Consider the following 25918-nt stretch of genomic DNA (forward strand, 5'->3'; position numbering starts at 1 on the left):
GGCAAAACAGGGACGGACAGGCGCGAGGCGCCGTACCCGTGGCCACCTCAGTCGACGTCAAGCCGTCGCGACGACGCGTGCGTATTCTATTCTACGTCGGTATCACGGAACTCGCGGAGATTCGCGTGTTCCGCGCGTGGCGTGACTTGTCGAGCGTGTGCCCACCTGTTCGCGTCACCGGAAGCGATCGCGAAGGGTGGTCCTCCCCCGTGCGCAACGTTCACGGCAAGTGTGCCCCTCCCCTCTTCCGGTGGTTACCCCGCGCTAAACAAGTGTCCCCCGGTACTCCAAGATCGTCGACGCGTGCGGCCGTGAAAATTGTCCGGCGACGAGGTTCGCGAGATACTCACTTCACCTGTGTGTGTGTCGCGATCGAGGTCTCTGACGAAGAAAAGCACAACTGGCACTGCCAGGTGTCTCGGTCGCCTCGTCACGAAGAGAAGAATTGTCGAAAGGTACTCACCGTGTTCTCTCGACGTGCACACAACTTGACTTGTGCCGCGGTCGACCTTTCGATCGTACAAATCATAGAATTCGAGGAGGAGCACGGCTGTTCGAGTGACCCATCAGATTTCGTCTCGTGACTGACTCGTTTCCGAAACGAGCCCGATGAAAGGATAATTGAAGAACGAAGCTGTATCTGTTGATTCGTCGCGCGATATCATCCTGTTTGCGTAATCATCCTCCCCACGAGGGAGGGACACGCTGGTACTACTTGTACAAGCTCGACAGTAATCGAGTACCGATTGATCCCAAGATTGATCCGCGAGATAATCATCGTGGAGGATTAAGAGCAGCCGGAATTCCTGTTCTAAACGCAATCGCACGATGATTTGTGCCGTTGATACGTGAGAGTTGTCCAGTGAGAAACTGTACGCGGAGAAACTCACGAAGGGGAGGCAGCGGTGTTTTTTTCCGGAAAGGATCCAGTGATTATCAGTGAAAAGCAGCTTTGGATTATGACTATTGGGTAGGTATAGCTCCGTTAGGTCCATACCGTTTTTTTTTTTTTTTGAGGACACACACAGGTTGTTTGACAACGTGGTTGAAGTCGTTCGCGTAGTTGATTCGCGTAGGTTAAGCGCAGCTTGCGAACAGCTGTTCGGCTAAACCTTGTGCGGCGGGAGAGATGTGCAAGCGTTTTCGAGTTATTCGGCATGTCCGAATTCTCACATTCCATATTCCGCTTTGTTAATGTGCGACACGGCTTTTACATCACGCATTCTCCCACAGTTTCGTCCAACAGTTTCGTACGTGACACGTGACATTTAGCAGCGTTTAGCTCACGCTGCGGTATATAATGTGACTTCAAAGTGGCATATCGTCGTATATTCCCTTCGTCTCGTATGAATTTCCAAATCTGCACCACCATTGTGAATCTATGGAAATGTCGGGGGAACAAACTCCAAATGTACATATACGTGTATTGATTGCTATTGTTTTTCCTCACTTTGACATTGGAAATCGAGTCTTCCCCTTTCCGAAAGTGAATTATCGCTTTCTTCGATAGGGAAAATTAATTAACGCTAGATAACTCGATATTTCGGCAAAGTATCTGCACTTTTTTATTCACAAAGTACATCGATCGCAATAATGCGCATCGATATATGTTGGAACATCATCGAACAATGCGTTTTTGCGCGTGGAAAAGTTTAAATAAAATAGAGGAAACGTTGAATTCTTCCGCCAATGAAAAATCATTGATCGCGAAAATTAAGTTTGTCCGCACGACCGTCAACGATTAAGCTCATCATTCTGTTTTCAAACTTCACTTCGACAAACTTGGCAATTTGCGTTGAGCTCGAACGAAACTTGAATAAAAACTGTTCTTATCGATTGTCAACGCACGGTGTCCTTGAGCGTCCTCACGAGGCACGTATGGAAAAGACACGGCATTTTGCACGTGTTCCTGTTATTATTTCAGCTTCGAGTCGTCACAAAGCTGCAAAGGCCCCTCCCCCCTCCCCTCCCCTCCCCTCCCCTCCCCTCCCCTCCCCCGTTCTGACTCCGTTCGAAATGATGCGTCGCCTGCATCTTCTTTTGGTTTATATAATACTTATTAATAGCGAACGCCGGGTAATTGTTCCGCACAAATGTCGACGTTGACCTTCTCTCTGCTCGATACGAGCCGTCGATACGAGCCGTTCGCTAGTTGTTACTCAAAGTCGTATCGATTGCGTCGTTGGATCGTTCACTTCGTTATACGCTACATTAGACCTCGTCACGCGCGGCACACAGTCGACAATGTTAGAATTATGAATGCGACGCATTCATGAATCGGCCACGCCGAGTCTCGCGATGGACGCGCGTCTATAAGCCGTTTGTTTCGAAACTGGCATAATTTACATTTCGGTAATCTAGCTGCCGCGCATTCCCGTAAACATCAGTTAAAGACAAGATGGAGTCTACTCTAACTGCTTCTCTCCGTCTCTCTCTCTCTCTCTCTCTCTCTCTCTCTCTCTCTCTCTCTCCGTCTCTAATTTGATGTCTATAAAAAGATATGTGCTAATCAATTAAGTATCAGTTAATTTTAACTCTGCCGTTTGTGAAAAACGAGCGTGGTATAAAATACGTTTTGCGACGATAGGAAGACTGTTGTTTTATAAATATGGCGAAAATGGAATAGATTATACAATAGGAATATATTATTATATAGAATGGTTTATCATTTCATTTTGATTTACGACTTTTATAATTTTAAAAACTATATCTCGAAAGGTTCAACAAATAAATAAGACGTGGAAGCTTTTGTTGTGTCGTTGTGTCATCGTTAGAAACCTACAATAGTTAGAATCTACGACTATTAGTTAAATATTAAACAGTCGATAACCGCAGTCAAAGTTCCATAGAAACTCTTGAACACGGGTTATAGATGGTACACGTGTTACACCAAACTATACACTCACCGGTTACAATTATATCGACTTATAGTCGTATTACAATGATTTAAGTCCATCTTTTTTTTGATTAACGAAAATATTCTAATTTTCCTAAATAGACATTTAGCAAACTAGCATTTTTTACTCACACTTTTTTATTACCTGACATTATGAATAATAATTTTATTATATTTATACTTATATTTATATTTACATTTTTTATATATATATATATATATATATATTTTATATTACATTCATTTATATCTATTTTATCATATCACATTTTGTTATAAACAATAATTTTTTATAAAACTGAACCATATATTTTTTTTCTCAAAAATAAATGATACAAAACTGTATTCTTATAACTTAAAAATTTTATTAAAATAATAATAAACTCCAAATTGATTGATCAAATATTGTGGATTTTTTTTTTTTTTTTTTTTTTTGTAAAAAAGAAAGTACTTTTCGAACATGGCCAATGCGTATCGTAGTCACAGTTACATCTATCGAAAGGATTAAATCCATGAGATGACGATTCGACGTTGTGTTGTCGAGTCTTCCGAAAAAGACTTTCTCACCACATTGTAGGTCGACCGACCTCGCGTCTCGGCCGGTCACGTTGCTTTATCGCAGCACGTGATGCTTGTGCCAAAGTCGTGGCAAGTCACCACGCTTGCCGGTGTGGCATTGTCTGCGTATTGTACCTCGCAGCTAGGCACCTTCTTTCCGATAGTGAGAGAAACGACACGGCGAAGTGGAAGACCGAATTGTCGTTCGCGGAAGTTCTCGGCGTTTGTGGCGCGAATTGAGAAGCGGTCCGCATCTCGGCGGACGAGCTCGGCTCGAAAGAGAGCCCCGTCAAAGCCACTACTATTTTCCCACTTTGTAGACGGAGCACGAACTCGAAGAGGTGAGTACGGGCTCGACGGTATTAGCGAAACGGCGCCAAAACAAGTGGTGTCGTCCTTGTCTCTTTCCGTGTCAACGTCCTGGCCCCTCCCCCCCCCCCCTTCTACCCCTCGCGAAAATCCGAGTTTTACTTTGTATGAAGAAATAATCGTTAGTTTGCAAATCATACACGATGTCGAGCCAGCAAGCGCTCGATGTACAAGCATCGTACGTATTCAGAAATCAAGGTCTAAATTAACATTATGTATATATCGCAGTGTGTGCGATCAAGAAGACATTATAAAAAGCCGATGTTGCACTGAACGTATGCACAAGTTATAGTAAAAAAGTTAATCAATTTTTTATACCGATTCTATGAAGTAGTAATTTTTTTTTTTCTTTATGCTCTCTTTCTATCTCTATCTGCGCTATAGTTAGAAAATCGTTAAAAGTGAAATATTTTTCGAACTATATTATTGATGTTGTTATGAAGTAAGAACTAGATCATGATATGCGATTATAAAATGCAATCATAAATTAAAAGCCATATATTTAGCATTCATCATACGCTCGTGGAATTTAATTACAAATATATTCACATTTATTTTATCTGCAGTTTTATCTACAATTATAAACAAGAATAAAATTTATATAGCTTTGGCAAAAAAAAAAAAACAGAATATTAATAAATTTTAATGGGAAATTTAAGTGAAAAAATTTTATATATATTATAATTTGTAAATTTATAAACAATTTCAAAACAATTAAGCTGTGATTATTGACATGTATGAAGGAAAAGTAAACTTGCATTCTTATATATATATATATATATATATATATATATATATATATACACACTTGTGACAAGCACTTACATCAAAACATCTTATGTAACCAAAATTCCATTTTAAATTATTGTAATTTGAAATTTTAAAAGCAAAGATGAATGAAAACATTTTTTTATTTTTGTAATTAAATTTTTGTAATTTTTGTTAATAATTTTTAACATTTTTCTAAATTTTTTTATATAGATATTCAAAATAATTTTTAACGTTTTTCTAACTGTAATATACAGTTTCTGAACTAGAATTACAAATTTATTGAAATGTAGTTCGAATATAAAAAAATTTCGCTGACGTTTTTTATTTTTTTAAAAACTATTTTTATTTCAATAACATTGACAGTAGGTTGAAACGTGGCAATGCTCACTTGGTTACTTTCCATCGGTGTAGCCGACAACAAAGTCTAGTATCGTGTGAAGGAAATCCTGCTTAATTGCATTAATAACACTATCGCGACTATGTTCGGAAATTGAAACTTCTTAGTTCGTGGTGAGCCAAGTGCCTCCTTCAGCGCCCTTTACACCACCGCCAGAGCTCCTCGTGGGAAGAAGCAAGCGGGCGGTGGAGGCGTTAAAGGCGTTCTCTCTAGCACCTCTATAATTAGGCGCTTGAATTTACCGACCTCCCCGAAAGAAAACCCGGAATAAGTTTACGTAACATAAAGTCGCGAAACTATCCCATCACCACCGTCGTCTTGTTAACGCTCGCAAAGTTTAGACCAACCGACCCGGTTACAGTGTCGTGAAAAGTGATCCGTTCCCATCGATTTCTTACAGAACCCGTTAAATTTCTACAGCGATAAAGTGGTTTTTTTTATCTTAAACTATCTCTCGCTGTGTTGCTAGATATTTATATCAATATTATTATATCATTAGCTTTTTATGATACAATATATATATATATATTAGAACAGTTTAGTGTTGTTATAGAAAAGAGATTGTGATAAGCTTTTTCCAATTTGTACTACAATTTACATTTATTTGTTATATACAACATTTTATGTGGTAACTGAAGCTTCATTTTCCATTATTGTAATTTGGAATTTTAAAAGCAAAGATGAATGAGACAAATTTGTTTACTTTTATATTAAACGTCGGTAACTTTAGCATTTTATTTTTTTTTCCAGCAGATACAATAATGTCTAACAAATGAGTACTGTAATAGTTTTGTGATATTATTAACTCAGTGTCATATAAGTAAAAAAAAGAAGTACGAATATATTTTATTGCGACAGCGACAAACGACATTATTATGCAGGTCAAAGCTGCAAGGATAGGTCAATTTAATTTTGAAACATGCATATACATATGTACACACACACACACACACACACACACACACACACACACACACACACACACACACACACACATGAAATATATACATATATGTACTTCAATCGAATGTTTGATCGGTGACAAATTATTTTTGTCTGTGCTACGAGAAACTAAATCCAGAAAGTTCCAATTGAAATTTCAAGTTATAAATGACAAATATTATATATAACAAAGCATTTATAAAATTAGTTACAAGTAATCTTATCAATCAAACGGCAAATCAATTATTTATTTTTGATGTATTGATTTATCCAATATACAGTATACATTTCTATGGAATATTTCCTATACAAAAAGATAAAAAAAAAACCGTATTAGCTTTTGCCGAAACAAAATGATATAAATTAAATGAAATTAAATCAAAATTATATACATGCTAATATAATGTATACGTAGTAATTAGTAGTGCTCTAGTAGCATGCGCTTCCTTTTGTTTCTTACTTCTGCGATCGTGCTCTAGTATGTTAAAGTGTTATTCACACGCAAATGTAATGTGACTCGTAAAACGTTGTCGGCCGCGTACGCGTTTGGCAAGAATCCAGTTTTAAAGTATGAAGCGATCGAATCGAAGATTCGCGAACACGGGGCACTTGCATATGGGAAATCAAATGGATACGCAATTGGTTTGATCGCTAGAATGCAAATAAAACGCACCTTGAAAAAGATCACAATTTCTCCTGCATGCGTATCAGAATGCTTACGTAGGCAACATCTGTATACGCGCTCTATTTATACTCTTTGCACTTGAAAAAACAAGAACGCTATTTAAAAATCAGCTTCTGTATGCTTGCCAATCGCGCGTGTGTCATTGTGCATACGTGCGTGAGTTTATACTAACAAAATAAGATAAAAATTAAAGAAAAATAAATTAAAGTTTTAAGATTACATGAAAGATATTGACATGTCAACTATATAAGTATCATCAAAGCATTGGAGGCTTTACGTAAATATCAATTTATTTATTAATTAACGTATGAGAGAGGAGAGAGAGAGAGAGCTAGGTATATCTATTAATAAATTATATGTGTGCTATTAGAAAAAAATATAACATCTTAGAGTGTAACATGTTAGAGTGCAGATTTTTTTAATATATCTTCCAAAACACACACACACACACACACACACACACACACACACACACTTTGCGAGAAGATTTTTATATTCAGATATTTATTAAGATGCGATTCGAATTATTTCGAGTGAAAAAAGAATATTTTATTTTTTATTTCCAAATAGCCAAAAATAATAGACGAAACATAGATTGCTATCATTCTTTTGGAGATGAATACACATTACCATCACTTACGGAGCAAATTTAATTTCGAATCGTAAATGGTGAAACCATGATTGCTCAGTGTGCCGCACATAACTGAAGTTTAATGACGTTTTGACGACAAGACTAAGGTCCCACGAATGCAGATCACTGCTAACTGGCAAAAACTCAGTTTAGATCTCATTCGGGGCTGATAAGAGAAGAGTTACGACGAGGAATTAATTAATTAGTTTCGCCGGACGGCAAACACCGCGATTGATGCCTTCATTTTCGAACATCGCGGATAGAACGCGCGGATCCGCGATTGGTTTATTCGGGATTTAAAACGATTCGTTTTGATTGGAAATAATCCGCGGCACCGTCCGGCGACGCATACTGTATTTTCGCGATTCCGACAGTTTTTCAGCCGTTCCCCCGGTTTTAATCTCGGAATTTCGGATAGCCGCAATTTTTGCGAGACAGCCAATCTACTACGTCGCTAGTTGATTACAACGCATTCGCTCGTTCAGCGTTTGCGTTCGCGTTCGCCATGCTGGTTTTGCGCTTTTACACGATTCCTATCCAGGAATTTGTTACAAATATGTGTGTGTGTCGGACGTCACGGAAATTATTTTTGACGTACCGAAACATACGGCTAATTGAAGAGCTGATTCTAAGAATCACGAAATAACTTTATCTTCTTCGTAGAATATAAAATCTTTACTTTGCGTTAGGTTTAGGTGATTAAACGCAATAATAATTAACGCAAGAGTTAAAAATGTTATATAAGTACATGTAACAGAGATTAAAAAAATGGAAAAGAAAATTTTTAATATTGATCGTATTTTAAACGGCACATCGGATGTTAAATATAGCGTATTAAATCAGATTTTTTTCGTCTGACATTTATATAACAATTCATCCTTTTTTTTATTTTTTTTTTTTTTTTTTTTTTTTATTTATTACCATAGCAGTGAACTACTAGCGAGATATATCTCTCTTCAGCTAATTATCTATAAACATATTTCGAACAAGATTATCATCTGTACGGTTTATCAAACCACACACTATATCATTTTCTTACACGTATAACTGAGAAATATACGTATATATAATTTTCGCAGGGACGTCTCGTATCTTTCGTTATCCCTGCAATGGGATACCTGCGAGAGCTCACCGAGATAAAAGATCGAGTTTATTTCTCGTTATTTATTTATCTTTATCTTATTATTTATCTTCTTTATTTCATTGCGTGTTGCGTCCACTTAGCATCGCACATTAACAAAGTATAAAACATGTCCCAAAATATAAAATGCATCAATACATCTTTACATCTGTTAAAAACATATAAATCTCGTATATGATAATAATTTCTCAAATATTTCCCCTTGATATTATAAATTGCCCATAAATGTGTTAAAACTTCACGTTTAAATGGAGGCTAATTATTAATTGCGGTTTTTCTCTTATATTTAAATTTATGTAATTTGTCATTTATGTACATGATTTTGTTTAACTATATTTGGTATGTGATATTGCAAAAACTGTCTATACCGTCGTACGTTGCGTTCGATAATTATTATGAGCATACAGCATGGCGTCCATAATATCCTCGTCAGAACGTAACACAATGCGGCTACGTATTCTCGTAAACAGCATCGTGGGCGGAATTCGAGCACGTAAATGTTTTTTTTATCGTACGTAAAGCAAGGCATCTTTATCTTGTGCCTTTTCAACGGGGGGTTTTTTTAAAATCATAGCGTAGAACGTAACCACCGCTTCTCCTGTTTGTGTGTTCATATGTCTTTAAACAAGATTTATGATTTACTGGCTATAGAATTTTTTACAATTCATTAAGATTTAGATAACAGTATTTGGAAAAAAACGTATTCGCTGCTCGCGCGTTATTAAATTATAGTTAAATTTTTATCTCAGTATTTTCAGATATTATTCCAAAAAAAAATATGATATATAAACACCCAGTAAAAAATTTTTTATGCAAAAATATATGTAAATATACATAAATATATAAAATAAATATAAATATACGAAATATGTTTTATACTTTTAATCGTAAATACATATGAGCAATTTTTTTCATTTCTTCAAACTTTACTTTTTGTAAAAGAAATAATGCGAAATTATTCTTTTAATTATTTTTCATATCTTTTTTTTAGTTATTACTATTATTTTTCTTATACCAAACCAGAAATCTTACAAAAGAAAGAATCTAATATGAAGCATATATATATAAATATATTTCGTATAGAATTATATATATCTATATATGTCCTTACAAAAAAAATTGTTATTAGGGCAGATATCAAAATGCATGTGATAAATAATTAAACTATACTTGCATTTAACATTAGAAATAAAGATGCAAGACCCGAGGGTAAATTATTTAAAACAATTTCAAATTTAAACTGTATGTGTTGCCATACAATTTAATTACGATTAAAATTCATTTCAACATATGAATATTAATACTTTCTCTTATATTCGAGGTTTCATCTCGATCTGTTCGTATTATTCTAATTTAATGTGTGTATTATAATCTATTCATATCTGTGTATCCTCACAACGGATCATCTCCCAACTTTAATTAATCTAGATATTGGTATGCATAATGATGGAAGCAACACGCAACGATAATCACACTTGAGCGGTAAAGATTTTAGCAAAGATCACAGGACGAAGTGCGCTGAAAAGTGCTGAAAAATGCAAGAGTGCCTGCCACTGCGACAATTTCCACTTTCCAAACCGCATGACGTATTGCCATACAATTTAATTACGATTAAAATATATTTTATATACGAACACACTTCCTCTTATATTGAAGGTTTTGGTCTGTCACTACCGTACCGTTCTAATCTAATTTGTTTTCAACAATCCTACATTCATATCTGTTCATAATTTTTTTTTACACCGGTCATCCTCCAATTAATCTAGATATTGGATATATCGTAATATGACGGAGGCAGCACGCAAGGAAAGTGTAGATCACGCGTTTGTCACGCGGTGAAATAATTTTGGCGAAAGATCACAGGACGGAAGGTGCGGAAAGTGCCGAGCCGTGCTGAAAAATGCAACGGTGCCTACCTACCGCCTGCGACAAGCAACACGGCGGCAGGGCTTCGCGGTCTATCTGTGAGAGCGGTGAATGCGGCTGCCGATGTCTGGCTACGTACGCGAGCGAAACCACTTCTCTCTTCCCACGCGAAAGTGCTTACGTCGCCGCGACGAAGAAGCGTTCGGGAAGAGATTGCGGAGCGTGGTGAGAGGGTTTTTTGGGGGGGGGGTTAGGGAGTTTTTCCCGCTCCTCTCTTTTTTCCACCCTCCCGCTCGCTTCGCTTCGCGCAGTCTAGTTTTTCCCTTCCTCGAAACCGAAGCCCCCATTACTCTCTCTTTCTCTCTCTCTCTCTCTCTCTCTCTCTCTCTCTCTCTCTCGCCCTTTGTTTCCCACGCGAAAGCGCTCATTACGTCGTTTCGTGTCGGAAGGCGAAGCCGTAGTTACTAATTTCGCTCCGCCACCCTCAACTTTAATTCTCATTCGCGAAAATACAATTCGCGGTAGCGTTTGCTGCCGGTTTAACAGAGAATTTCCTACCAACAAATCCGCCATGAAAGTCCGTTCGATGTTTTCTACATTTTTTAATGAGACTAACCTTTTTTAAATCTAAATATGGCATTGTATTCTGTAACATTGTATATTCCGTACATTTCTGCCTGTTTTTTAAACTCGAAATATTTTTATTATTTTCGATTTACTTTGGATTTGCATATATGATAATAACAACAGTAAGCGATCAATCTGATATATATATATATATATATATATATATATTTCACCGCTGACGGACGATTGACAGAAAAATGAATAAGGTACATGTCAGTTTAAAATTCAATCTATTTTAAACGTTTTATATATCTGCATCTTTCCGGCAGATTTGCAGAAAGTTAGTAGTCGGAATATGAGCAGTCATAAAATCGTTTTTGTATCAAATGTTGCAGCTATCGACAGTTACTGCGAATATAACCACGTACTTCCCGCGTTGGTGTTCGATTACATCCACGCGCAAGCACTTCTTACGCGAAAATGCTAACGTAGCTCGAAGTCGAGCGGCTTGAGCAGCTCCGCCATGGTTTGCAAATTCTGCACTGCGCTTTCTCTTTCGCGACAGAATGCGTCGCACAGAAATTCATTTTATGAGATGTAGCGGCGAAGCGAAATTTCCACGACGGTCCGTGATTAAAGTTACAACAATGAATTTCTGTAGGTCGCGCAAAGTGGGACAGAATTCGTTCGAAAGTGGATAACCGGCGCACGTATTTAGGGGCTTATCACAAAAATACACAGGCCGTTTTTATGGGCGGCGAATAGGAAGAAATGGAAACAAATATCTGTTACAACAATTTGCTAGTATATATTTAACGCTTGATTTAACGTCGGTAATAAATTATTGTATTACATTACTATTTACATGTAATTGATCGATTTATTATTTTTCCAGTATAAACAAGGTATATTTAACGTTTCATTTTTCCTGGTTTTCTGATTATTAATTATATAATAATGATAACATTAGCGATTCTTTGTTCTATTCTGTCTACTGTCTTTGCTTAAATAACACTCATGTCATGCAAATTTCGTAATATAATTGCATATACTTTCTCTGTATTCCTGCTTTACTTTGCATAAATAAAATAAACATATATAAATAATGCATAAACATATACACGTCTCTTACCACATGCATAATTAACGGTGTATTTTATTTAAGTCGGTTAAAAATTAATGACATAACTAATTATACTGAATGAAACATATTAATGTACTAAATTAATCTAAGATATTACTCAATAAACACAGATTGGTATAAAAACTCATAGAACCATTCACACAAAACATATAAAAAATATATTAGATACATTTGTATATTAAATAAATTATATAATATATAGACGTGTCCGCGATTCATATCACTTTATATATGCAACTTGTAAATACTATTTTTATTTGTGTGTGTGTATTGCGTATTTATAATTACATTTTTTTATACCATAGAGTACACTATAATTACATCATAATTTTTACGTCAATATTTTCTTATCAATCTGCGTTTCTTGGAAACATTTTACTTCACTTTTGTTTTTGTTACTTATTTTTTTGAAAAGAATAACATATAAAAGATTTTTTTTAAAAACGTATTCGCGATCAAATATGCTTGTGTCCGAGATATATTTGACAGTTATTTTTAATTACAAGAAGAAACGTCATCTATTGGATCTAATTCCAGTATACACGAATTAAAATAAAAACCGTATAAAAATTCACAGATCACTCATACTTATACAATGTATAAAAAAAAAAACATTCGATTATATACATCTATCTAATAGGTTTTCACACATACAGTACTTATGGATTTTTATACATTTCTCATATCAAATTGTACATTTATGGTACATTTATAAATAAGTTTATAAATACAGTGTATAAAATCGAACATATCTATCAATTATATATAATATAATTTAGTTTATATAATATATATAATATATATATATATATATATATATCTTTATCTAATACATATATTTCTTACATTGTATAATATTTATGAGTTTTAATACGTTTCTTATATTAATGTGTGTTTGTTGAATGTATATCCCCCCATACTTTATCTGAGGGACATCCTTAGGACATCCTCTGTCTTTAGGATCTTGAAAATCTGTGCTGTAAGAAATATTATACATTTATAACAAGAAGATTAAAAAACGTAAAAAGTAAAAAGTTTTAAAAATGGCATTTGAAATACATTTAAAAAGTTAAAAACGTTGAAAAAACATTTATTTGTTAAACATATGCTATTATACGATATAAAAATCGTGTATTATGTTCAATTCTAATACATATATTACATCATATTTATATACAATGAATATTTGGTATTCGGTATATTTATATTTACTTTTTTATTCTGTCTGCTGAAAATTAATAGAATTATTGAATTTCTTTTAGAGAGATTTAACAATATACGATTGAAATGTATCCTTAAAAGTATCGTTACATTGTGTCGTCGTGATATTATAGTTTCTAAAAATACTATTATCCCGAGTATTGGTTCACGATCTTTAATATTTGAAGGGAACTGTGGTCATCAATGTTCGTAAAAAACTTTGAAAAAAAAAAACAACACTAGTTTTGAGAGTGTAATAGAAACTTTTTCAAACAATGTTGCGTACGTAGACAGGAAAAAAAAAAGAGTTCGTGTTCACGTTAACCTAATCACCGATGTACGTGCAACCACGAGTTTCGCATTTGCCACAGACCATTGCTTCTGCTCTGAATGCAACGTGGGAGAATGTTCAAAATCATCGGCAAGCTGCAATAACATTTCTATTTGAATCAAATTCGAATCAAAAAGACAAAACAGAAAAAGAAGCACTCGAATAAATCAAATTCTATCGAATCACTTTCCATTTTTCTTAAATTCTATTTAGTGACATTTTATATTTCACGTAATATAAATTCTTATTTTATATATATTTACGATATCATTTCTTCTTAGTGTCGCACATGACGCAAAGAGAATAATTAATTTGCAATATTGTAATTATTACTAAATGATTAATAATTTTATTTAAGTTTATTTTAAATAATTTCTTTATACATATATTAATAATTGTCTAATTTTAATGTCAACATTTTTTACATTAAATTGCTAAAAATATATAATAAATAATGAAGATATTAATAAATTTTATTATAACGATAATTAGCATACTATAATTATATAAATTTATTTAAATAGCAGATATCTTTTACTTGATATTCTTTTATTAAAATTGTCTCTCATTTTGGTTTGATAATAATAATAATAATAAACTTCGTTATGTACCAAATGTAAAGTATATTTTTTGTTACATATAAATATTTTAATTTTATTTTTTATCTTTATGTCACATACCAAATATATAAAGTATCTGTGATATGCACAACAAAATGTTGATGTATGCCAATGCAGCATTTTTTTTTTTTTTTAGTAACTTTTTCTCCATTGATTTTCAAACTTTTGTTTGAGATCATCAACAGAGCACATGTAAGCACATGTGGGATCATCTCTTTGACTCGTGCAGCTAATATGAGAGTGTGTAACGAACAAGTGTCATACCGCTTCGTTATCCGTGCAGCTCACACTGGATAACACAATGTCGAGTTTCGTTTTTCATTACGCTTTCTTCGGTAATGTCAACTGTATGTGATGAAATAAAATCCAAATGTAAATATTTTCGGAACAAATTATTTTATTAGCACAAAAGTCCGCAAAGAGAAGGGATTACAAAGTAAATTACATTTACTGGTGCAAAGCGTGAGAGTATTTAAATTAATTGTATCAAGTGAATAAATGTAGCGGGAAAATATGATAAATATACATATGCCAGTGAACAAAAAAAATGATCAACTTATTCCGTTTACTTAAATAAAATGAAAATTTTAAATATATACATGAAAGATGCGCTTGCTCCTGAAAGCGACGATGTAACTTTTCTATTAGTCGTGTTTGTCTGAAAATATAAATGTCATTCTGTTATCGTTATTGCATTTCTATCTCCTTTAACTTTAATTAAAAAGTACTAACTTTTAATTTAAAAAGTACTGTATCTGCTTTATATTATTGCATGAATATGATTATTATAGGAATCATTTTTCATACTTAGCTTGGAATAGTGAGAAAAGACATTCTCGCGAATTGATTTGAAATGCAAATCTAAATGCAAAACGTGTTTGCTTTGTATGTTGCTGTTGATCGAGAAATAACGAACGACTTGTAAAATGTTAAAACGGAAATAATAATTGTTTACTATATAAAGATGCATATGCTCGCGAATGCATAGTCACGTTTACACGTATGCCGAGTAATATTATTTTGTATATAATATCCACTAAATTATATCGTAAACATTGTATTCCTTATTCATGCTCGAAAAACAAAGCTCTCGAAGCGAAAATTAAACTAAGAGATACACTAAGAGACTTTGCTTTAGCTCTCTAAAATTTTACATTAAATATCTTTTATATTTCTCTCTCGATAGTGATCATATTGACGTAAGCATTCAAGTGAAAGTGAAATACGAGGAATACGATATTTTTTGCATTTTTAATACGCAATTTCACCTTTGTTTCGGGCTCATACTCGCAACCAATGTCCAATGTTGTCTAATATTTTTTTCAAGATACAAAGTTGATTATATGTTATGGAGGAAATAGGACGATAGTTTTGAGATGTTTACGCACAAGTTTATGCGCATTTCCCCATGATTCCCCATATCGAGCGGCGGCGTATAGTTCACTGTCTCGCAGTGGACATTCGGTGGACATTCGGTGGATATTCGCGTAATGGCCGCCCACGCCGCCGCCACGCACGCGGGGAGAATGGAGCACATTCAGCTTATCATTATCTGCTGCATCGTAATAAAATACCTCTTCACCCACTTCCACGTTTCTGTATGCGTACGTATGAACGTACAGAGATGCCCGTGCAATCCAGCGTTACAACTCTCCACGGGATACGGTAGTCCGCCTTGCGGTATATTCGACATATAAACACGTATGTACTCGTTTGTACTCGCCACGCTCGGTCCTGTTGCTCTCAATACGTTCCACATGCATATACATGAATACGTTTAATAACGTAGAAAATCTGCTTCACTCCGAATATTATGACTGGCTCGCTTAAGAGAGAATATTAAGGTATTACTTACTAGAGAAATTTTAAATATCTATAAAAGTAAAAAGAGAAACACGATTGTTGTAATGATTCATAAAAGGAATCTTGAAGATAAATTGACTTTTATTTTATTTATTTTCTTCCTGACCTGTTTATTTTTCATAAATTTTTATAGTAAGATCGCTTTCGATTGATGCTTTATCTTAATATATTACATTTAGAAAAATAATAAAATTTTAGTATATCACGTGTATTGTATATTGAATTACATTTAAATTGGAAATTTAGTTAATCCATAAAGGTCCTAATATTTTATTTGTGTATTGCAAATGACATGTAAATTGTATTATTAAATTGAGAATCTGCACATTATAATCTATCAACTGATTATTAATTCTTAAATTAATAATAGATAACAATGCATTTTCGATGTTATTTCGAACAAGTCAGTTACTGCCGCAAGATAGCGCAATTAGCGTGAAGCTTTCAAGGCTTAATTAATTAATTAACTAACATATTTAGCGAAAACGAAATTGAAATTTTTGTTTCTAAATCTAAATACATTTTAACACGAAAGAGTCGTTATGGATGAAACATCGCGGAGGGGAGGGGGGGGGGGGGGAAGAGACATCTTGCATCGGTTCGCCATCAGCAGTTTTGACACAGATGATTAGTATTCCGTCTTGGCTGAAAGATGGCTCCTCGGGGATGCAGCTGCCTCGTAAATCCAAGCTTGCCCCGCCACGTTCTTCTCGCGAATATACACGTAGCAGGGATGCGGATCGATAATTATTGGCAGGTCAGCGAAGCCAAAGTCCGTCCGCGAAAGTTCGTTATACGGTGCGCGCTTCTTCATCGTAGGCACTTCCTGCGCTGCACAGAGACGCGCGTGTACTCATCGTTAAGCGAGAGATAGAGGAGGGGGGGGGGGAGAGAGAGAGAGAAAGAGAAGCTTCAGTTGACGTTAATTATTATTGGCAGTTTCAACGAAACGAACTCGCTTCTCGAGCGTGCACACGCGACGCGACGGATTCTATACGACGCTTAATTGCGTTCGGTCCTGTGGGTCCTTTGATAAACGAACAAAGCGTCCCGAGACGCTAATCATGCCATTGGTACGACGATCTTACCTGAATGCGCAATTATTCGCCTGCAATTAGTGACCTGCTTTCGCGCTGTTAAAATTTTTCCGAAGGTTGAATACGTCAGGTGTACTTAGGGTGATGCTGAAGAGACGAAGCGAACTTCGATGAAAGCGTACATGGGCACATCTAAACATTCATGTTTGTTTGTATATATATATATATATATATATATATATATATTTCTGCATATGAACAAATTTTTATATATACCTTTTATATCACATTAGGTCTGTAAGCTCAATTTTAAGAATTTAATGTTGTTTCTTTATAATCTTCTAGTTTAGCAATATCAATTTTGTTGGCACAGACTGCGAAATTTTGTATAATGCAAATATTGATGCAACTTAACAGTTTTGGACCATTTAAAATAGCAAATGGTAAAAAACACCTTTTAATTAAAAAAATTTTTTTGTTCTTAAATTCCATATGGTAGACACATATTAAAGATTAATTGTGGAAAAGAATTTCCAAAATCTATAAAATTAATACATAAAAAAAATTTCAACACAAAAAATATCGCATTACGTTGATAATATAGAGTTCAGCATCCTTTTAAAATATTAAACAAAATATAGTAATATATATATATATATATATATATATATATTTATATTATAATAGAAAGATATTTATTAAAAGTAATATACATATTAATGGCATGATGTATAATAAAATTTTACTTAAACGCTGTTAACTAATTAGTGAAATAAATATACTTGAAATACTTCTCGATTATGTTCTTTGCAAAGGCGTGAAAAAGTCGGTGATTATATATAGCTGTTATATCCATTATGTTATATTGATAGTTGTTACATCCGGAAGTACGTAAGTCACATATCAGGCAAGTTTTATCTATACGTCACGTAAACGTGTAAAGCAATGAAAGAGATATTGGCTCATAACATTTTTAATAGAATCTGCGAACGATGGTGAAGCCTATTGAAAATATTTAACGATACTATTGGCGTAAAACATAAGTTACCGCGCGGACGACTTTTCGATACGACGTGTACGTTTTTATCAGCTCGAGAGATAAAACTCCGACATATATACAGACTACTTCAGATTTGCTGCTTTTTCTCTCCATTTGCTCCCAATGAATCGATTTTTTTCTTAGCTCTTTTTCACAATTTAAATACTGGACCTTTGCTATACATCACGTCACAATTAGATATATATATTATTTTTAAAAAATTTTTTTATTATATATTATTATTCCTAGTAGGTTAGATATAATTTTGTGAAAAGACGCATCTTATACTTATCATAAATTAATACTTATTATAAATTACACTTTCGTTTTTATTGAAAATTGCAATTTTTATTTAATTATTTTGTCCAATTTGTGTCCATTTTGTTTTATTTAATTAGTTTGTTCTTCCTTTTTGACATATATTTAGAAATCGTCCGTCTCATTGGCGTTGCGAAATTCTTATCAGGAAAAGACCGTAAATAAGACCGTATCCTATACGGTTGTAAGGCCTCTAAACATTAAATTATACAGAGGCTCGGCAGCGAACGTCCGACCTCTCCTCGCCTTGTTAGTCGTCGTTTATTCCACATACTTCTGTCGTATATTATGTCTACTGGGCGTATTAACCGGGTGCTACCGTACACCTGTTTACTTTCAGCGCGCGAATATTATTTCTATTAACGAGAAACACATCCATGCGGGCCAACGCGCCCTAGGGAGTTACGATCTGGATGAAAATGGGAAAATGGTCGAAACCGGGAAACTTTTTTGTAAGAACACTCGCTGGAGTACACGCTTCCGAAATTGATTCCAACGCGAAAAAGTTATTATTTGACACTTTCGTATCCCATGTATAAATCCACACTTTTTCAGATTTTTATATATATTTGTGCTCAAAATCATCTTTGATTCCACGAATTCGCCTGGACAGGCGAAATATCTAAAAATGTCTACGGACGACACGTGGACGCCGGCTGCGAATAAATATCAAAATCTTTTGCGTAATGCTTATTTTTTTTTTTAAAGGTTAAATTTACGAGGAATTTGCTACGTGAATGAGTGTAACATTTGAAATTGTGGAATGAATTATTAGTTAATTATGGAATAAATCCAGAGTGAGAGAAATGGATTGGAGAAAGAGATAATGAGATAAATTATAAGATTACAAAACAGCTTTTCTTGCGATCATATTTTATAGATAAGAGATATTGCAAAACGTTTTCCTAGGAGCGAATGTATCGTGCAACTACCAAATTATAATTTTGTAACTAATAAATTAAAAGAAATATTACATATAGAATGCTATATACTGTAAAAAATTTTTTTATATAAAAGGATACATACAAAATATGTTTAAGAAATATATTTACATATATATATATATATATTCTTCAAGTGTACATAAAATTGTAAATAGAATTTCCAAAATGAGCTGTGGAAGCTATTTTCCACTGTTTGCTGTAAAATGTAATTAAGAACTCCGTAAAGGACCGCAATCGGAAATAGATCGGTAAAGAGGATCAAAAGATTAGGAAGCCCATTCTTAGAACGGTATTCTTCGCGTATTGGACGTCTTTCGCAAAGTATTTGCTATTGTGGTCAGGCAGATGCGCGGTTAAAAGAGAAAAAGGGAGGGGGGGGGAGGGAGGGGAATTCTCGGTGGTGGTAAGAACGGAAACTTTTTCGGCACAACGACGTGCTCCGGAAACTCGCATCCTTTCCATCGCGCGCCGCGTGTCCTTCGGGATACGCCAGCACGGATATCCAGGATAAACTCATCCGGGCATCGAGTTTACTTTGGCGACCGTCAATCCTTCGGGCGCTCAGTTTCTGGGACACGAGGAGGAGCAGATCTCGCCATTAACGTTTTCAGGGCAAACAAACGGAAAGCCGCCCGGTTCGTTACGAGATACCTTCCCTCGACGATTCGACGAAGGCGACGTTCTGCGAGATTAACGGGACGAGAAATCGATCGATTGATCGTGTGTACGTGGGATACACGATTCGGGTCGGGTGCCGTCTCTTTTCGGGATTTCATCGGACGTCGGGGCGGGAGAGGGGGGGGGGGGAGTTTCTCAGCATGATTTAACGATTTGGAAATCTCGCTCGTATCGTACCCAATCATTCGATTGAATTTAAATTATCCGTGATTTAATCGCTTAACTTTGATCGCGGTGTATTTGTAGCTCAGATGTGTATATAACGTCGTCGATTATAAAGTCGTGAAAAAGAAAAGGAGAGAAAACAAATTGCGCAAATTGAGTATTTTAATTAAAATTAAAAAGTCACGAGAGAGCTTTGACACGTTTCGCAACGTTTTTTTTTTTTTTTTTTTTTTTTTTTTTTTTTTTTTTTTTTTTTTTGTAAAAATTGAAGAGATTATTAGATTAGATATTTGTATTTGTGTGAAGAAAGATGCTAATAATAGACGCTAAAATTGTATTTATTATTACAATTTCTATTTCGGTGATTTAATTCGAGCAATCGAGAAATTTGACACATGAAATGAGTGTACAATATCACTCTGCAAATCAAATTTCACATTTCAGCCAAGGTTTTTTTTCTAATTCTGGCCGTGAAATCGAATGAAAGTAGCAGTCTCATGAAAACAAGAAGGAATGGAAAATTGCGTAGATTCAAATGACAAAAAAATGTATCGAGAACGTTTCGATAATCCTCCGATCCCCCTCCCCCCCCCCCTCCTCCCCCCGTATGACGGTAATGACATTCGGGCAACTCGACACTCACCGAGTTAAGATTGCAACCGCAGTGCCGGATATTCGCGCCGCGCCTCGCCCAGGCTTAATCTACTTAAGCCGCTTAATTCATGGCGTAGCTACGTAAAATATTTACATTGTACAAGTGCGCACACGGCCGGAGGGCTGTTACGCGTGTACGTAAACTGCGCTGCGTCATGCGCGCGGACGCCGAGACGAGGGAAGAGCCTTAGTCAAGAGTTGGTAACTCCGTCGGAGCGATATAACGAACACATGTTGCAACGAGAGTCTACATAATCCGCAACAAGCTGTAGAAGCGTACGCAACTCCACGTGTTGTGTGGATGCGTGTATGTGAGCGTCGCGCGCGCGCGCGCGCGCGCGCGCGTGTGTGTGTGTGTGCAGAGGAGAAGGGGAGGGGATGCATGCGCGCGTAAGGGTTGCGGGGAATCGCATGCACGAGCCCTTCTCTCATTTCCATGTCGCGTCCTTCCTGTTCGATCGAACGCCAAGCTGGCTTATCTGTAATTTTCTCGTCTTGTTTAGCTTACCATCTAATTATTTGTCAATTATATTTGTCAAGTAATTAATGCGATTTTTATATTTTTAATTTTACTTTATAGTGTGCACAGATATATATATATATATATTTAACCCTCAACTGTATTAAAAGATCTTTTGGACCTGAAAGAGGTTTTAATCAATCAGCATATCAGTATAGTTGGCACTATGAAATTTTCAATTGTAGCTAAATTCACTTTGAATCTTCCCCTATCAGTCGCCGTACGCTATTTTTACTTGCATTGAATGTTCAAATGGAACGCTTGAAAAATCTAGCTCGGATTGGTCATTTTGGATCCGGATGATGTAGATTCGAAAATTTTGTACTACTATTGAAGGAAATTGGATATTTTAATGAACAAATAGTTTTATTTGGAGAAAATGCTTTTTAAAAGTGAAAAATTGATCTTAGCCATATTTATTTCGTAAGCTATTTGTTAATTGTATTTACGATTAAAGTAAGTAAAAAATACCGAATTTTTTAATGAAATATTTGGATTCTGTACAATTTGGTATTTTGTTAAAAAAAATTAAAATCCACTGAAATTTATGGAAAATATATCAAGAAAAGTTTCGGATCCATCCATAAATATAGATTAGGGTGACTTTTCATAGATGTAGTTGAGAGTTAATGTATGTATGTATTATTAGAAAATAGCATTTTTATTTTTATTTATTTAAAAAAGTTTCTTTCAAAAATTAGAAAATATTCAAAACAAATATGAAAAAAAAAATTGAAATATGAGAATTTTATATCGACATATAGAATGAACGATGATCCAATATTACGATTATGATGAATACGAATAAGATGTTATTTTTAAAAACCTCGATTTCGATGAAAAGAAGCGTATATTTATCGGACAGACTATTTATAGCAAGACTATATAAATCTCTACTGTATATTTTAGCGATATCTCCCCCTACATATCGATTATTTTACAAATTTTACAAATTTGTATTCAAGTGGGTGAGACAGTTATCTCGATACTCGCTATTTTATTTTGACAAAGCTGTCTTTTGCATTGAAGAGAGAGAGAGAGAGAGAGATGCAAATCTTGTTCTCTTCAACTTCTTCTTACACATAATGAAACTCAAGTTACGTATGTAACGTTGAAATATCCACGTGCCGCGAATGCGATATTATGTCGCGGCGTACCGCGCGGGGTGTTGCACGACTCAAAGAAGGGAGAAGTGCATTTCCATTCGTGCATGTGGTGGGGGGGGGGGAGGATGGAAAGTGCACACGCACGAGCGGAGGTGATCGCACGTGACACGCAGGCTAATGCCGGTTATGCGCCACACACCAGCCAGTTCCGCGCACGTGAGAACATCTGTACCAAGAATTGAGTTCGGATAGGGCCTAATAGCTGAAACTCGTTAACGAAATTGTTTGTGCTTCGTGATTCTGCTGCCAAACAAGCGACCTCATTCCATGCCCATTCCATACCGCATTTAATCTCTCCCTCTTTCTCTCTTTCCCTCCCTCCCCCCCCCCCTCCCGCCCTTCGTTTTAATTGTTAATGAAAATGGCGAACATCTCGAATTTTTTATGTTTCGGAACATAACCTCCCCCCGCACGCAGCATCGCACGAAAGCAAATGGATATATTATATATCTATATACTTTATTAATTGCATATTCAGAAATTGCAAAGCATCCCCTATATATGACTCGTGTTATTTTCACTAAAATGTTTAAATTATGTTCCGTTAATAATATTTAAATTACAATTTCCATATCCGTATTTTATTATGCTTTATCTTCAGTAATTTATCAAATGCATTCCCCGGTCGGGAAAAGGGGTGCCATCAATTTTTTGGGGGAGAGGGGGGGGGGTGGGGCTTAAATGAGTACTCGTATATGTTTTACAAGATTAATTTCACCGGGTTTGGCTAGTAAATCAATTAAAAATGATTTTGCAGCGATGATCCTCTTTGTAGACAATGCAAATATGATATCAATTTATTTACCGAAGTGCCGCTTCACTCAATTTTCTGTCGCGGACATTACTATCGTGTCGCTGCCGCGAAAATATATTTTTGACGCATAGTTTTTCACGCCGGGACGATCGTAAGCGGGATGATCAGGCTTTTATGGAGTATCGGCCGCCAGTAGCGTGCTTTGTGATGAACCATCGATAGGCGTGACTTTCCAATGCGACGATGCATCGATTTTTGCTGGTTACATGGCGCCGAATTGAAACACCATAGTCCTAGACACCAGCGTGCCGTATTGAAATTTGCAGAATTAGCTGATACTATCGATACTAGTAGTAACATGCGAAAGATTTTATTTTTATTTAAAAAAAAAAAAAAAAGAGAGAGAGAGAGAGAGAGAGAGAGATTAAATTTTCAAAGGTACTCGAAATCGTGAATGATGAAATTAAATAAGCTTGATCGTTGCAAATATGCATATTTGTAAATCTTGCAGATTCTAGAATGCCGCATTTGTCTTACTTCGCTTTATTTATTTAGATCTTAGAAAGTAACGTGCCGTAAAGTATTATAAAAAAAAAAAAAAAATCTAAAAGAACGAGACGTCGATGCGTCCGATTAGGAGGCGCATTAGTTGGAAAGAGTTAGCGGAGAGCGCCATCTCTCTCTCTCTCTCTCTCTCTCTCTCTCTCTCTCTCAGTTGCCAATGGAAATGGGTCGGATGTTCAGTGTTCCGGAAGCAATGAGTGCGTGCTTGTATGAGACAGGCCGCGGAGGTGAGGTCTGGTAAGCCGGTACATTTCTTCAGGGGAGGATCGCTTTACACGTACACACCGTGACCAGCTACGCGGGACACGACCGATGACACGGAGCGGTCGCAGCAGTCACTCCATCGCGCATGCATGAGACGTGATATGAATTGCAAATATCTAAAATGCCGCTCCGGTGGGGTTTATTTTATATGTAATATCGGTGCGGTCTCTCTTGCCAAGTAGCTGCTTGTCGGACCAGCCGCGCATGCACCTTACTCCTCGAAAATTCTACCGAATTTCGACACGCGGATTACCTCCGTAGCCGGTAAATGTAACACTTGTATTACTATCGTAAGCGATAATTTCATGTAACAGGGACAATTTCTCTTGAGACAAAATTCTCTTTTAGCTTGTATTAAATTGTGACCTGTCGCGAGGAATTTCAGAGAGTCATTAATAATTGATGTAATTAATTGTGTATAGCATTATTTTTTTTTATGTGAATTTATGGATGATGAAGAAAAGTAGTTTTATTAAAATACTTAGGGTATTCTAAAATTCGTGATATTATAATAAAAATATATTACAATAAAATTCAAAATATTAATAAGTTATTAGTAATAAAAAAAGTTTTCGAAAAATTAAGTTAAAAATCACCATCATTTGATTGTAACATAAATTATTCTCGGGACGATTATTTTTTTGTAAACTATTTTTAATCACGCAAATTATACCTGATTTAACATTACAGTCATAAAGACATATCGTATGATATGTTATGGTACATTATATTGTATATAAAACGGATCTTGCATACAGAAATTCGTAGTATAAAATATTTTTGTGACAAACACAATTCAAAGTACAAATAATCATATATATTCTAATAATAAATCATATTATATTAATAATATTCTTCTTTAAATGTGTAAATACATTAACCTAAATGTTCTGACAGTTTTTGTTTGAAAAATTAGTTTAATTTATAGAATGAAATATATAAGAATTAGCTTTACTAGATTATTATAATAATTAGTATATTAGTTATATAGCATTTAATAAAGTTACTATAAATTTTTAATAACAATTTGACACAATTTTTATTTCATTTTTTTTTCAATCTTCCTTTTAGAAGAATGGTAAAATGTTATGTCTATAAATTGTAATAACAAATATTGTTGTTATAATTCCATATACTTTGTGAAAATAATTACTTTCGTAATTATATTTACATTAACTTTTACAACATGAATATGCACTTTTAATTAGAAATATTAAATTGGATTATCAATATGCTTAAACGCGGTTTTTAGAAAGAATTATTTCTTTAACGTTTTAAATTTCTTTTTTTAATTGTTATTACCATAAGAATAACTAAGAGTGTAATTGCATTTATCATAATTGTGATTACATGTATTATCTAAGAATGTTTATTTTATGTACAATCTATGCTTTCATATTTTACCATAAAAATTTAAAATAATTTTATACGTAATGTTACATATACATTTTCTTCTACAGTATTTTGAGTCGCGAATTTCGGCACATTTTGCATAATTAATATAAATTTGAATTGTTTATATGACATATAATTATAAATGATACAATACTTATGAAATAAATAAAAAGAGTGGCTTGTATGTAAGATAAATAAATGAAAATATGAAGGCGAATAAACGAGCAAACGAGATATAATTTTATTAAATGTATGTGTATTTTTAATGCATATTAACGCTGTGGTACGGCATTTTGATTTTATTATGAACGCTAACCTCTGTATTATGTGTTTTGCCAACTTTACTTTTACATGGTTTTTATTTTTTTTCTTTTGTTATTTATTAATTATTTCTGTATAGTCAAATTATTTAGCAGCTGATAAGAACTTAATTTAGTCA

The 25918-nt window shown here is 34.8% G+C and overlaps 1 protein-coding gene across 20 annotated transcripts in view; it reads left to right on the top strand.

Annotated features, from left to right (window-relative positions):
- LOC105430125 (CUGBP Elav-like family member 1-A) overlaps window positions 1-25918 on the top strand; it is a 460379-nt gene that overhangs the window by 80967 nt on the left and 353494 nt on the right. For 16 of the 20 annotated variants that reach the window (XR_016139481.1, XR_016139480.1, XM_089078037.1 and 13 more), the window contains exon 1: window positions 24-970. The exons of 1 other annotated variant lie outside the window; for it this stretch is intronic. The gene's annotated coding sequence lies outside the window, so the exon portion shown is untranslated. Of the gene's footprint in view, window positions 1-23; window positions 971-25918 lie in introns of those variants that run through there. 3 more of the 20 variants (XM_089078053.1, XM_089078055.1, XM_089078056.1) reach the window with 1 other exon arrangement.

The sequence above is a fragment of the Pogonomyrmex barbatus genome, unplaced genomic scaffold, assembly GCF_055798465.1.
Source record: "Pogonomyrmex barbatus isolate J1 unplaced genomic scaffold, ASM5579846v1 scaffold21, whole genome shotgun sequence".
Taxonomy (NCBI): domain Eukaryota; kingdom Metazoa; phylum Arthropoda; class Insecta; order Hymenoptera; family Formicidae; genus Pogonomyrmex; species Pogonomyrmex barbatus.